Genomic DNA, 15,680 nt, shown 5'->3' on the forward strand with positions numbered 1-15,680 from the left:
ATTTATGCTGCTGATTTTTATTCACCTGGGAAGAGGTGAATTCACATTCAAAGACAGCTAGTAATGGTTGAAGCAAAATGGGATACTGAAGCTCAAACAGATATTTCTAGTCAATTGATTTCAATAAGTCAATATTTCAGTTACATTTCAAAGTTCATGAATTTATTTTGTCTCTTATGTGCAGTTTTGTAACATCCAGATAGGAACCCCATCACAGGGGGCATTGTGCAGACACATAGCCAGATACTGGTAACTTTGTGCTATATTTTATGCCATAACTTACTCCTCAGTTATCCCCAGAGAGATTAATGGAACTGCCAGTAGTATAAGACATTATCCCATGTACTCAGTGGTGTTAGCATGTGTCCATAAAGAGCAGGATATTACCCTTTTTAATTTTTTAACTTAGTGAGTAGTTCTATAAATATTTGGCTTAATTTATAACTGTATTACTCCAATTTTATGTTGGTATAATGAAATAAAATTAGACTAATTACTCTGTTTTTAAACTGAAGTGGTGGCTAAAGTCCCTTGTGTCAGAAATAATGAACTATTCAGACGCTGAAGGTCAGTTTTCTTCATGGACTTCCATTATAGAAAGTTTACATACAGAGCATTTAATTCTGGATAATTAATTTTTGATTTTGAGAGGTACTGAATGATTGCATGTCAGTTTTGGCTACAGTTGTGGAGTATCATAGCAAAAATCAAATTGTTTTTTTAAACCACTGTGCTCAACAACTTGTTTGTATATTTAAAAATCTAGTAAGCTAATAAAGTTTATGATAAAAATTACTGCTTTTTTTTCACATATAGGGTAAATAAAACACTATAAATCCCAAATTCTACGAAAGGACAGCATGTGTGCTTGGGAGGTCCATCTGAAGTCTGATAAGGGGTCTAGCTTCACAGCCACCCCATGCTGTGAGCTCCCACTGACTTCAGAAGTTGTTCCTTCTGAAGAACAGGACTTCTATCATTTACTCCAGGTCCTCCACTATGCATTTCTTTCTCTGCTCTCCCAGGGTGACTGTGTAGAGTGTGAAAGCTTAGAAGTGAAAGCTGTAGCTCGGAGTGACTCGTTGAGACAGTGGAGCATTTTGAGAGTGGAAACAAATGCAACTGGCTGCTCAAAGGACAAGGAGAATATTGGATTCAGGTTGAAAAGGACATTGTCAAGGTTGAATAGCCCAAGAGCTTACTGGCTTTTTCGTGGATTCTTTTATTGACTATTTGTAAAGCCTCATAATTCTTGACTTTATTTTTTTATTTTTATTACCATTCCAAACATATTTTTAAAAAATCAGCTCAACATTTGTGAGCAGTGATAATAGCTCAGTACTGACAGTCCAGGTCTCATGGCAGACCCCTGAATAAAAAAGAAAACCAGGAGCAGCTGTCAGCCATTTGATCACTGTGTGCAGACCCTGAGCAGCCACTCTTTTATACTGTATGTGTAGCATGTGTAGCAGAGTATTCCTGTCAACACAGACAGGTATGCACAGTACTCCTCTTAAAACCTTCACAACTAAGTCAACAGCAGGTAAAGGGCAACCATACAAATTTTCTATTTCCAACCTTTTCATGTGCTGAGGGAGGTTATATTTTAAGCAGAGCTTATAAATGGGAAGTATCTCACCTTGACTCCCCTCTCACCAGCTTGATATTGCTATAAATTCATAGAGTTCAATGCCAACTTCCTGTTTCCTTTGTCATGCTACTTTACTTAAGCTCAGAGTATATAGTGCTATATGTTTTTCAAAGGAATAAATTAATATAATGCCCATATAAAGTCCCTTCAAACTGATGAAATTCAGTAGTTAATGTCTTTTGTAGGTTAATTGTAAGTCTTATTCAGCTGAATTGTCATTAAAATATACATTTATCACACACTTTTCATACACTTCATTTACATTAACCAAAAAAAAACCAAACCACCACACACACAAAAATTAAAGCCACATCATCACAATACTAACAAAGGGAGACAATATGCTCTCACAAAAAAGCTCCAGTCCCTGCCCCTTCACCATTTAACAAAAACAAGACTGCCCACAATTACTGAACTCTCTGGCAATGCCCAATCATGTTTTTGCCTGTTACTTCTCCCAGTTACTATCATTATATCAAATTCCTCAGAGCCCACATCGCATGACAAATTTGTCTGATAGTACAGACAAATAAAATGGTGGAAATGTTTTCCAAAGGGAAAGCTTGATACTGGCCTAGCAAAAGTGACATTCAACCTAAGATAAAGCCTGATGGCTGAGGCACTGGTGGTGTGGTTACCATATGTTGTTGCAGTATCTCTTGAGTTCCCAGAACTGACTCCTGAAGCTGCAGGGACTCCCTGAGCTCCTATGAGCCGAGAGCAGGTATACTCTGTATGCAGTAAGCACAAGAACATGTTGCAGCCCCTTTCAATTCTTATCTGAGTTGTGTGGGGGACTACGGTGGGTCTGTGGATTCCCTGATGGAGGGCATGGGAACAGAAATTAGCCTTGAAGATATGAAGGCCTACCCGTGAGAAAGATGGGAGTAAAGGAGTATCCAGAGATGTTAAGGATGTACCCATGAGAGAGAAGGGAGTAGAAGAGTAACAATGATGATAGCAAAAATAGCCAATGACATGTTACTGCTATAACTTGTAACCAATAGTGAAGAGACACATGAATTGGTAAAACTGTATAAAAATGCACTTGTGGCAATAAATGGCATCTACTACTTTCATCTTGAAAGAACTTGGTCCATGTCGTTTGTCCGTCTCAACCGCAACATCTGGTGACCCAGACATGATCCTGCCTGAAGAGGATCTCGCATGACAAGGTGACAGCGTGAAGCTGTGAACAGACAAAGAAGAGCTGTGGAGACGGAGCCCGGTACAGCTGATAGAACAGCCGAGGAGAGTTGCCGAAGATCCGGATCGTTGAAAAGACACCACGCCAAGAGTAGGTGAGCTACCGGGAACAGGGGGGTGGAACTTATCTAAAGAAGAGAGTATTGTATTATCTGCATGGAAGTTGCTTCTGAAGAAGCAGGGTATTAGCCCTCTGGAATTGACTTTACAAAGGACTATGTTACTATGGGGCAAAGCACTACTGAAAGATCCAAAGAAACAACTGAACTGTTAACAACATGGCACTTGTTGCTAGAGACTTTGAGAGGATTAAAAGAGCAACGGGAACATGCAGAGACAGCGGAGGGGGGTGGCTTCTCTGGGCTAGATTTGAAAAAAAAAAAAAAAAAAAAAGGCACTGTTCCAAACCCCGACCCCCCCGTTACTAATGATTCTCCAGCACCGTTCAAGTCCACGTTATCTGATGACTCGGATGAGGATGAGGGTCTGCAGCATTTTTTTTTTTTTTTGTGAAAAGTTAACAGGAAAAAGAGTATGTGTACATGTTGCACCGAGATCAGATAAAAACTATGAAAGACTCAAGCAAAATTAGACCTATACAATGTAACAGCTATAGAACATTTAGGACGGAACGATGGGGATTTGTTGACAGTGGCAGGTATCCCACAACTCTTGGAAGAGACACTAATTGACACACCACAACTACAGGCACGATAAGTTTCTGAGATCCTGAGGCAGTCAACAGACCTCGCATATCAAGCTATGATAAAGGTGTCTGAAACCAACAAAGCAGCCAAATCATTTGCAACTATTAATCAGGGTCCCAGTGAGAATTACATGCAATTTATTGACCATCTTCAAGAGGCCATCAATGAGCAGGTTGAAAACTTAGAAGCTAAGGAAGCACTGGTGTTGAACTTAGCAGTAGAGAATTCTAATGTTTGCTATCAACATGTTATCTGCGAGTTTTACAGTACATTTTATGTGTTTCTGTGTATTGCCTCTCTGAAAATCAAGCACCTTGTCAGGAATGTGAGTTAATTGTTTTACTGGTTGTTGTTAGAATTGTTTCTTTGTGGTATAAGTGCGCCATAAAACTTTCTCCCCACTTTTCCCAGTCGTGCTGCAAGCAGCCCTGTGTCTTCCGCCCCACATCCTCCCTCTTGTCATGGTTTTTACTTACCAGATAAGGTCAGAAACGACTGTTTTCAGTCGTGTTCCTAAGAAATCGGTATTGGGAGGTGTTTTAAAACATAGGAAAGCACTTGGAAATATGAGGAAAGAAGATCTTGTGAAATATTATGGTCAATGATGGCTGCTGTTTAAGTTAGCTGAATGGGAAAAGTGGCTGGAGGATAGAACCTTGAAGCATAATGCTTTGTTCCAATTAATGTTGCTTTTAGGTGAGAAGAGCAGGACAAAATAAATCTCTACAAGAGATCATTAGATCATTACAGACAGTTTTACAGCTGGAACGGTTTGAACTTCAACAAGCTGAGAGGGAGTTAACTGATAACACACAGGTCACAGTAAACTTGCTGAAGTCACAAGATGCTTTCCTCAGTAACCTGTTTTCTTTGTGGGTATTGGTTTAAGCATGTTGCAATTTTGGTAGGTCTTTGTTATATGGTACGATAAGTTCACAGTCTGTTAAATCATGAGAATTCGTTGACTCAAAATGTGCGTTTTGTGATAATACAGAAGATCATGAGTAAGTTAGTTCTTTACTGCGTGAATGTGATGGTAAAATTTTGTGTGTAGTAGCTGTTATTTTTCTTTCTAGCATGCTACCTTTATTCCGGCATTCAGACTTGCACAACTCTGTGACAGGCTGTGTCTCATCTCGATGTGCTGGATTTGAAAGAATCCTGGTTTTGGAATAACAGTTGTAGTGCACCAGATGAGACACTAAAAAAAAAAAAAAAGGCCTTGCCCAGTCCAGCTCGCTGCGGTGGGGGGCGGGTGCCGCTTGGGCTCCAGCGCGCACTGACCTGTTTTGTCAGGGAGACCCAGCAGCACTGCTACCTGGCTGAGCAGTAAGCAATGCAAAAATTGAGATATTGTCTTGAATAAGTGTAACTGTGATCCATCTGCATATTTGAACTTGGTATATGGTTTTCGTATCTGAGCTCAGTATTTTAGTTAGCGTATATATATATTTGGTACCAAAAGAACTTTGTTTGGGGAGATAATTACAAAATGGGAACCGGTTCCACTGCTAAAATTCAACCTTGCTCCCCCTTAGGATGCATCCTTATACGTTAGAGTAACTTTGAGGGGAAATATTCTGAAAAAAGAAAACTTGAAATGATACTTTACTTGAATGTGACTTAAATGTGGAATTCTGGGGTTTAGTGCTGTATTGCAATTAATGTTGTTATGCAGAACTTTGGAAAAAATTTGGTGAAGTGTGGTACTGTAAGTTAATTTGCCAATTTTGAGGCCAGAAAATAATTTAAATTGTTAAAATCTGATTCACACAGGAAAAAAAAAACATAAAACAAAAAACAAACAAACAAAAAAAAAACCAAACAAAAAAAAACAAACCAACAAAACACTCAAACAAAACAAACACCTAAATGCTATGATAGATGTGAATTTGGAAGAGGTTGTATTTAAAAGTTGCTAGAATATTAACTGCTTTGGATCTAGGAAAACAGAATCATGGATTTATGTTTATTATACTGGTTTTTGACATCTGTAAATTGTAAAAGGTAAATGGAGCTAAGGAATGTAACTATTGCTGAGCTACTTGAAATTGCATATAAAGTGTATTATGGTTGGAATGAAATGGGAAAACAAAAGAGCAAAATATCCCAGGCCTGTGTGCAGCTCATTGTAACTGAGGAGTTTACCAGAGCCTCCCACTTCATACCAGCCATTATGCCAGCTGCGTGACCTTGGTTATATCTAAACTGCAGGAAGAAGAGAAGGAAAAAAATAAAAAAATGGAAAAACCTGGCTGCCCGCTTTTAAAGCAGTGAAAGGGGGGTTTTCTCTCCCCCCCCACCCTGCAGCGATGTAAGACTGAATGGAGCAGTCCGAAAGGCATCCTGAGCAGACCCGTAGTTCTAATGAAACTGGAAAATTAAACCAAATATTTGTTAATAGACTTATTCTGTGGTAACTAGTTGTAAGAGACTTCTTAGTAAATTCACCATGCTAGTTTTTGAGGTCATGGGAGAGAATGAAAGAAAGGCCATTTTTTGAGACCAATGGAATGCCAAATTTGGAACAAAGTTTTAATACATGAATTCTTGTAGTTGCCAGAAAGTCCTATACCTCTCTTAGGTTAAGATTTGTTAAGTATATTGTAAGCTCAAATAACATTTTCTGAGAATTCTGTTTAGTTGCATGTCCTGCAAGAAGGTGCTTGGATGGTGCAGATCTGCTTGCTGCAACTGAGAAATCTCCAAGGAAATTTCGAAGGCTGTATTTCCACTAGTATTAACAGCCAATGTTTCGATAAAGCAAATACTACACTAATAGATCTGAAACAGGACTTTGATCCGGGAAAAAAAAAAAAAAAAAAAAAATCAATCCAATAAATATGACAGCCAAAATGGAGTTAGAAACTTTGAGGAATAAATTTATGACAACCTTACAGGCTGACTGCATTCGATTCGACTTGCAGATTTGTCTGTTTATAGCTACAACAAAGAAAAAACCTGTGGCTATTGTGGGACAGTATGATGAGATTGCTAACAGACTGATATACTGATTGTTACTCTGATCAAGAAATGCAGGGAATGAATTTAAGTCTTAATAGGCCATGATCCTTTTGTCATATATGTACCATCTGTGAAATTTAATTCTGATTTTTTTTTATTTGTAATCTATGTCTTTGTAAATTGCACTAGCTGGTTTTCTTAACAGCACAGCTTTTGGCATGCATAAATGTAAAATGTAAATTGCTGCAGAACCTGCAAGTCTTTAACATCAGGTCACAGACCATACGTGTATCTGGTCTGATCCTACATACTTGCACGGTTTTTGTTGATGGTTCTGGGAAGTCTCATAAAGCTGTAGTGGTTTGGCGTGAAGATAACAATTGGTATCATTCTGTAAAAATTATTGAAGGTTCAACCCAATGAGCAGAACTTGGCTCAGCATTACATTACTTAGAACTTTTAAGGAGGAACCTCTAAATTTGGTTTGTGATTCTGAGTACGTAGTCAAGGTCCAACGCACGTATCTGATTCTGAACTGTGTTTTTGTTTTGGTTTGGTTTTTTAAAAACAAAAGGGGGGAGAAGTAGGGAAACCACCACAAAACCAATTGTCAAAAGCACTGTATGTGATGAATCCCTTATATCTAAGTGGTGCAGCCCAAATTTGCCCTGTGATGAAACACTTCGCAAGTGTGACCCAAAAACATGCTACATCAGAAAGAACCTACATTAGTTATGGACAAATCACTAGTTAATGGTCAATGGAAAAGGCCACATCAATTGATAACCTGGGGGAGAGGTTATGCTTGTGTCTTTACAGATCAAGGGCCGCAATGGTTGCTGGCACGAAACGTGAAACCTGTGTTATCTTCCTGACAATGATTGTTGCAGCTGCTGTGTTTTGGATGCCTGCACAGACAAAGACTAACATGTGGATTACTTTAGCCAACACGACTGACCAGGACTCTATATGCCTAACTACGATGTCTCCGGAAAACCCGTTCCACACATGCTTGGTTGGTGTCTTCCTTGATGACTACAGCAACATCACACAACTGTTTCAAAATAGTGGTTGATGCAGAGGCATTGCAACGAACTGTAATAATACTAACATGGCACTTTGGATTAATTGCCTCCTGGAAGCAGATATCGAACCACAGGAACTGGAATTGCTGGCATCTATGCCCATGGACGCCTGTATCAACCTGGTTTGTGAAAAGTGTCAGAACAATATATGAGAACATGAATGGATAAACTGCAAAATATTAATGCTACCCTTGGTGACTATAGAAATGAAACTCAATGGTGTAATGCCTCGCAGAAGAATCCAAGGGGTGTCATTGATAATGTGGGAGAGCGACCCCAAAACCTCCTGTATGGTGTAATCTTGATCTGTGGAGACAGAGCCTGGCCAGGAATTCCTTCGAATGCTGTTGGAGGACTGTGTATTTAGGGACTATTAACTCTCTTAACACCCAATGTATCTATGATAATAGATCACAGAAGAGCAAGACGAGAAAAACACATTTTGCATGTATATGAATCAAAATGTGATGATAATGTAGATTTTTGGGGATCAAGGTTAAGAGTTTTAGGATCTCTTGTATCTGGTGTTGGCACAGCTAAAGCTTTAAATATTTTAGAAAAATTAGGATGCTGGCTAGTTAAGCAAACTACCAGAACTTCTAAGGCTTTAAGTAGACTTTTGTTAGATGTAGATTCTGTAAGACATGCCACACGGCAGAGTAGAGCTGCGATAGACTTTTTGTTATTAGCTCAAGGACATGGGTGTGAAGATTTTGATGGGATTCGTTAAATTAATTGCCTAGTGGTTGGGGGTTTTTAGGATGGTTGTTATCAGTAGCGAAAACAGGACTGATTGTTTTGATGATTGTTGTGGTTGTGTTACTAATGTTGCCATGCATGATTTCTCTGCTGCAAAGGGCCCTGCAGCGGACAACGAAGGCAATTTTTTTAGCACAAAAACAAAAAGGGGGAAGTGTGGGGGACTACGGTGGGTCCGTGGATTCCCTGACGGAGGGCATGGGAACAGAAATTAGTCTTGAAGATATGAAGGCCTACCCGTGAGAAAGATGGGAGTAAAGGAGTATCCAGAGATGTTAAGGATGTACCCATGAGAGAGAAGGGAGTAGAAGAGTAACATTGATGATAGCAAAAATAGCCAATGACATGTTACTGCTATAACTTGTAACCAATAGTGAAGAGGCACATGAATTGGTAAAACTGTATAAAAATGCACTTGTGGCAATAAATGGCATCTACTACCTTCATCTTGAAAGAACTTGGTCCATGTCGTTTGTCCGTCTCAACCGTGACAGAGTTGTTGTTCTTTTCTTTAAGGCTGTGGCTATGAAAAAGGCAAATCACAGTCAGACGTTACAATCTGCCTTATCAGACCCATAATGTTAATGTATCGTATGCTTGAGCTGTGTTTTTTTTAAATGCATGACTTATTTGTGTAAGTGGTAGAAATTGTTAGGTCAAACCATATCCCAGCCTCATAGTGAAGGGCAGTACAAGCAGCATTAATCACAGCTCAGAGGCTGTAGCCACTGCAGAAGAAGGAAGTCAAAGTAAAATATCATATTCCAAAGGACTCAAAGAGATATATATGAACATCAGCCTGTAAAGAAGACACTTGACATAGCGTTCAAGACTGCAGAAAGAACCCTGATAATTCTGATGACACTTTTGAGTCATGTACTTGTTAGAGCATTGCTTGTCTCAAAACCAGCTAATCAATATGAGATGTTTCCTCATCAGGCAGGTTAGAATTAGAAGATAAAATGAAGTAGATTTGAGTGCAGAAGTAAATGTCTATTGTATCTGTGTCCAACTGACCTGTGTGTTTTGTAACCACAACAAGCAGCATCATGTTTCCCAGCTACATTTTAGTAACACTATGTTGTTTTTACCAACTTTTATGAGAATAATAATGGATTTAACTGCTACTGAAAGGTGCTTGGACCCTGAAGTGCCTGATTAATCTACAGGAAAGGCACAACACAGTCTTCAGTGGCAGCACTAAAGCATGTGTCATAGTTGACAGTGACTAATTGCAGAAACAGACCATTGAAAGGAGTGGAAATAATACAACGGGGAGCCCAAAACAAAAGGAAAAGATTGAATTCAAATTGAAAAGGAATCTGTAAAGTTATTAACTGCTAGACTCAATGTATTAAAGACAAAACGACTGGCTTCTTTTTTTTTCATGATTGCTGGCTATAGCTCCCTCCATATTTGGTTTCCTACCTTAGCCCATGTCAAACAAGACTAACTTTAGGGAAAGGCTTGAGCAACAGCCTCTGAAAATCAAACTCCAGTTTGATGTATCTGCTTGGCCTTTGAAAATTGTGATAATGAAGCCCATTCTTTCTTTTAAAAAAGTAAGGCAATAACCTTATAAACCTTCAGATTTCTCAATACATACACATATAGAGGAAGAAGAGGACACTGGCTACTACAACAGGTGTGCAGGACCTCCTTCAGGTGGTAGTTATTGTGTATTCCTTTGTACACTGGCTCAGAATGCTCATCTTCAGAAGAAGAGCTGCACATTGAAAATGCACTTCTTGATGTCTCTCCCAATGCTACTGGAAAAGGTGCTAATTAAATCCTTTCTAATGTGTCTTTTTTGTATTATGGACAACATTAAGCTTGATGCAGAAGGTAGAAAAGCTCCCACACTTAAGAGTTGCAGCTTGTCGGATGTTTGAAAATTATGCCATATTCGGTCACCTAAAGCAGTACTCTGAAGAAAAGCAGTGACAGGCCTCATAATGCTTCATCTGATCCCAATTCTAATAGGAATACATGGAGAGTAAAATTCAGTCAGTTATTATAGATTTAGGGATAAAGGAGTTAAATCACCCTAATTTACCAGGAAACTCTCTGAGGCTTGCTTTTTTTTTTTGTTTGACATGGGTTCTGTGTTTCCATCCAACATTTTTTATTCAAGGTCAGCTGAAATAACTAAGTTGGTGATATAAAGTCCAGCAATTAGATGTCTAATTACTTGATTGCACAAAGAAATCAGGTAGCTTAATTTGCTCATCTTTAATTCCATCCAAACCAGTTGGTTTATGTAAGTCTTTTGACCCTGAGATATCATTGCAGGGAAGAAAGGTTTTCTGAAGTGCAATAAAGGGAAGCTACAAATCATGAATTTAAAGGTAGATTGGAACTAATCTTTGCAGTTCAGTTTATGATGAAGGGCCAAAATTTGATGCAAAGGATGCGCAGAAGCCAGTAAAGAGGCTTAACATATTAAGATAGACGTAACAGTGCAAGGCTGATTTTAAACACACGTGGGCATGGTAATGAAGCAAAAGCCATTTACAGACTAAATAAAATGGGTTTTAAATTAGTTTAGTTTTCTGTCAAACAGTTGCCTATAAGGAAAGGTGCTAGAAGGACTGCTGAGGCTCAGAGTAGTCTTCATTTGTGTTAATTTACTGACTTCCAGAACAGGGCTGGAATCACAGCTGTCTCTGGGTATTAGAACAGCCTAAATATGAAAAGCATCCACAATTTGAATGAAACGCAAGACTGTAACCATGAAATGATCTGCGTAGTTGAAAAATGGGTAAGAAATACAAAGCCAGAAATGTCAATATTTACAAGACCTTTATTTTAAACAGGTTTCATAAATTAAGAAACTGTAATACAGTAAAAAAGTAAAATTATGAAGTTGTGCAGTGATACAAAGCACAGTACTCCATGTAGTCAGAAATTAGGATGCTGTAAATATCTAGAATTTTTTTCTGAACTACCTGACTAAAAGTCAAAGCTGATTTTTTTAAGTCAATAGAATTATTCCTGTGAGGAAAAATTTATGTGAGACCAGAATCATGGCTTTTAATATACTTCACATTGTTTTATAACATGGCAATTCACAATACAAAGCCCTTGAATAAAGACAAGCAAAACAAGATATATAATGTGATTTATAAAAACTGCAGTCAGTATAATTCCAGAACAAGAAAATTATTTCTCATGAATTACTGAAGGTTTGAAAGACTACTGTAAATAAAAGTGACTCCATTTTTCTGAAGTCTCTTCAAAATCAAAAAGCTTAATAACAGACTGCATAAGCAAATGATGCACCTGTCTGCAGTCAGAATTTGTTTGCCTTCTGATGTATAGCTGTGTGCATGCAGCATTATTATCCCTGTTTACAAAAGCTTCACTCGCAGGTACTTACCCTTTTAATGCTGTTTGTTCTAATGAGTTCAAAGAGAGTCCCTTGATTTACAGATGTCAACAATGGGGAAAAGGAAGATCAAACTAGATTCAAGTGTAAGGAAAGACAATAAAATTTTAAAATAATAGTAGTGGATCTCTGTGTCAGCTATCCTGCCCAGAACTGGTAGAATGTGAAATGTGTCTTAATGGCTTAATGATATTTCACAAAAGAACACTTTCACGTGCCACTGCATTCCTTTGCCCTCATCCAGGTTGTGTTCAGGCTGACAGGTTATCTCAGGATATAAGGCCTGTCTTGAGAAATCTTACATATATGGGTAGAAGTTAGTCAACCCTTTTTGAAGGCAGTGAGATGAATCACTTGCTGTTAAATCAGTAGCTTGTTAAAGTGAATTTGGAATTCAAAAATTTCAGCAGAGCCACTGAAATTACATGTGCAAAATGAAAAAAAGTCTGGTCTGTCACTCCAGTGGCACATATGTATTGCAATTAATGGGTCTGGATTACTTGGGAATGAAACTCATCCCTGTGCAAAAGGCAGCAAAAACTGTATATACCACTTAAATTGAGTGAAAATCACCATGAGGTGAGTCAAGATTGTTAAACTTGGCCCTAGGTTACTCAAGCACAGTCAAGGATAAAACATAAAGTAATACAGTTGTCTGAAATATACATGCAGAGAAAAAAGTGAGCAACTATTTGCATAATGAAATAAATGCCAAGCAAAAATGCAAACTATACAGAATCATAGAATAATTTGGGTTGGAAGGGACTTTCAAAGGTCATCCTGTCCAAACCCCCCTGCAATGAGCAGGGACGTCTTCAACTAGATCAGGTTGCTCAGAGTCACATCCAACCTGAACTTGAATGTTTCCAGGGATGAGGCATCTACCACATCTATGGACACACTACTCCAGGAGATCCAGGTGTTGTGGCTAAAAGCACTAGTACCTGTGCACTCTTTGACCAGTCCAAAGGGCAAATAAAATGCAGTCTTCATTCTCCCCCTCTACGGTGCTCTGGTGAGACCACATCTGGAGTACTGTATCCAGTTCTGGGCTCCTCAGTTTAAGAAGGACAAAGAACAACTGCAGGGAGTCCAGTGGAAAGCTACAAAGATGATTAAGGGTCAAAGGGACAAAGCACTGAAACAGGCTGCCCAGAGAGGTTGGAGAGTCTCCTTCTCTGGAGACATTCAAAACCCACCTGGACACATTTCCATGCAATCTCCTCTAGGTGAACCTGCTTTAGCAGATGGGTTGGACTATATGATTTCCAGAGGCCACTTCCAACACCAGCCTTTCTGTGATTCTTTTATTCCTGCTGATTTAAGCTCTTAACATTTTATTTTGCCTGTGGTTGGGCTACAAGCACATAAGCAGTTGCCAGCAGTGCTCAGCTGATAGCCGTAGCAGGAGAAGGTCTGGTTTGAAGATGAAGGCTGGGTAGGACACTTCCGCATCCACCCTTTCCTTCTTGTGCCTGCTGGGTGTCACAGCCCTCCATGTCCAGTGGTGCAGCAACAATTGCCTATGTTCTGCTCGTAAATCAGATGTCTGAAATGATCAGAGACTAAATATTTCACAAAAAGGGAGGAGGGTGACAGAAGAGGTGTAACCTCTAGGCTATGGGATAATGAAAGATGCCCTTGAAAAATAAAAATAAGAAATCAACAGTGAGGCAAGCTTCCACCATTGCCTTAGTCATTTGCCAATGGTCTAGAGCAGCATTTCTCAGCTGATAAGAGCACATATCCCCCATCTGCATTTACTACTAAAGGGTGCAGTTTGTACCTGATATTTATACTCCCTGGAAAACGCATTGTCTGCATTTCTTGGTAAGGAATGATGCTTATGTAAACCTGGTATTTATGCTCTATGGGAAACACTTGTTTGATTCAAACAATAAAAAAAAAAATCTAGAAACGAACACTCAGTAGATGCAAACGGTCCACCATACAAAAGACACTGCAGTCCTTATGACTGCTTAGAAAATTAAATGTTTTAAGTAAAAGGCATTGTTTCCAACTGCAAATTTTGACATAATGTTAAACTATGTTTAAAGAAACCATATTAAAACATTATCCTAAATTACAGAATACTTTAAAGATTAGTATTTTAATTAATAAAATTGAAAGAAAGACATAATCAGGATGAAACTATTTGTACTAATTACTAATGCTTGAATCTACTTTTTCATTGGTAAATGAAAAATGGTAAATACCAGACCCTCAAAGGTATAGTAAATAACATGAACAAGATGCTACTAAACAAACATCAGACCATTAATTCCTTAAGTTTGTTGTTCCCTTACACTCACAAACCAGCTTCTGCCACATAAAAATAAAAACTGGATTCTTTCAGATCCATCTTTTGATTGTTTCAGCATTTAATCTTGTTTCAGTAATATTATTGCAAATACAGTAATGCCCTAGCTAGAGGTGCAAATCTGAAACGCTAGAGGATTTTAGGGCATCTCAGGTACTTTTCAGTATATTTCATGAACATGTCATTGAATTAAATTAATACAATTTTAGTATATGAATATACTTCTGAAGTGGTATTTAGTATATTCATATGGATCTAAAAGAATCCACTTCTTATTTTTATGGGGCAGAAGCTGGTTTGTGTTGCACTACAAACAAAATGGTTCATCTAATCATCTAATCATCTAATATAGTACAAAGGAATGCCAACTAAATATTGCTGTAATAATATAAAATACAGTGTGCAGTAATTTCAAGACAGTTCATTGCTTTTCTACTAATCTTGCATGCGAAGCAGCTTTGAGGTTAATAAATGTAATAAATGTAATTCTTCTTTTACAGATTTGGAAAATAAGACTGTGAGTGTGGTCTGTCCCAGGTGTGAAAAAGCTTGTTCTTGGATACAGTTGGAGCATATCAGCAGCAGTCAGTGAAATATCCTAATAGAGAAGATGATAAGAACACTGCCATGTATCTGATCAAGGTAATATCCATCTCTTGAGAAATGGGTGTGCTAATGACTTGTCGAAACTGTGGGCCTGCTGGTATTAATGATTATTTACTGGTGACTTCAGTGAAGCCAAGAATTCACCCAATAAAACTCTACTAATACATATTATACTATATACTGAAGTTACCATAGAAATCTAAAATGTTTATGAAGCAACAAGCTACATAGCAGAGCTTGAATGTACTTCGTATAGTGAGATAACCATATGGCACTCTAAGTCCTGTTTTAGGAGCACAAGTTTACATTTTAGAGTAAACAGACTACAATAAAAATATAATTTAAAAGTTCCAACAACCTTTCCTATATCTCCCTATAGTAAATTAGCATGTTGATACCACTATGTGCTCCTAAGAAGTACTACAATATAAAAGTTAAAAAATATTTTTTTAAAGCTTCTGAGATCAAAGTTCGCCTCTTTAGTAAGTATTTTATAAAAAAATAACTGAACTTTGTCCCAAAACACTTACCCAAGTGTCTCACTGATGAATCTTTACTTTAAAAAGCCAAAGGACCGTCAATAAAATAACCAACCCTCTAAAAAAGTAAGACAAACAGAACAAATAGCCATGCTTCTGTTTGCAGGAACTGTCATAACTCCAGAATCATATTCATTCCAAAATAGTACTTTATATAAAACCTTGTTTACTTTTGCTTTCTCACAAACAACTTTCTAAGACCAAAATATACTGAAGACCTTTCTTTGCAATTTGTTTCTGCTTTCATCTCACGTAACAACTGGTAAATGCATCACTGCATTGCCTCTTGGAAACTCCCAACAGACATGGTGTTTATTAAACTCCACTCAGCACATTTAACAGGGAGTGTAAAAGTGGTCATTTCAGACTTCCCTGTATCTCTACAGGCCTGCAAAAGAAGCTGCCTACATGCAGGAAGACACCATCACAAACTCAATACCAAATGCACTCTACAT

The sequence above is a fragment of the Streptopelia decaocto genome (assembly GCF_964273445.1).
Source record: "Streptopelia decaocto genome assembly, chromosome: 7".
Taxonomy (NCBI): Eukaryota; Metazoa; Chordata; class Aves; order Columbiformes; family Columbidae; genus Streptopelia; species Streptopelia decaocto.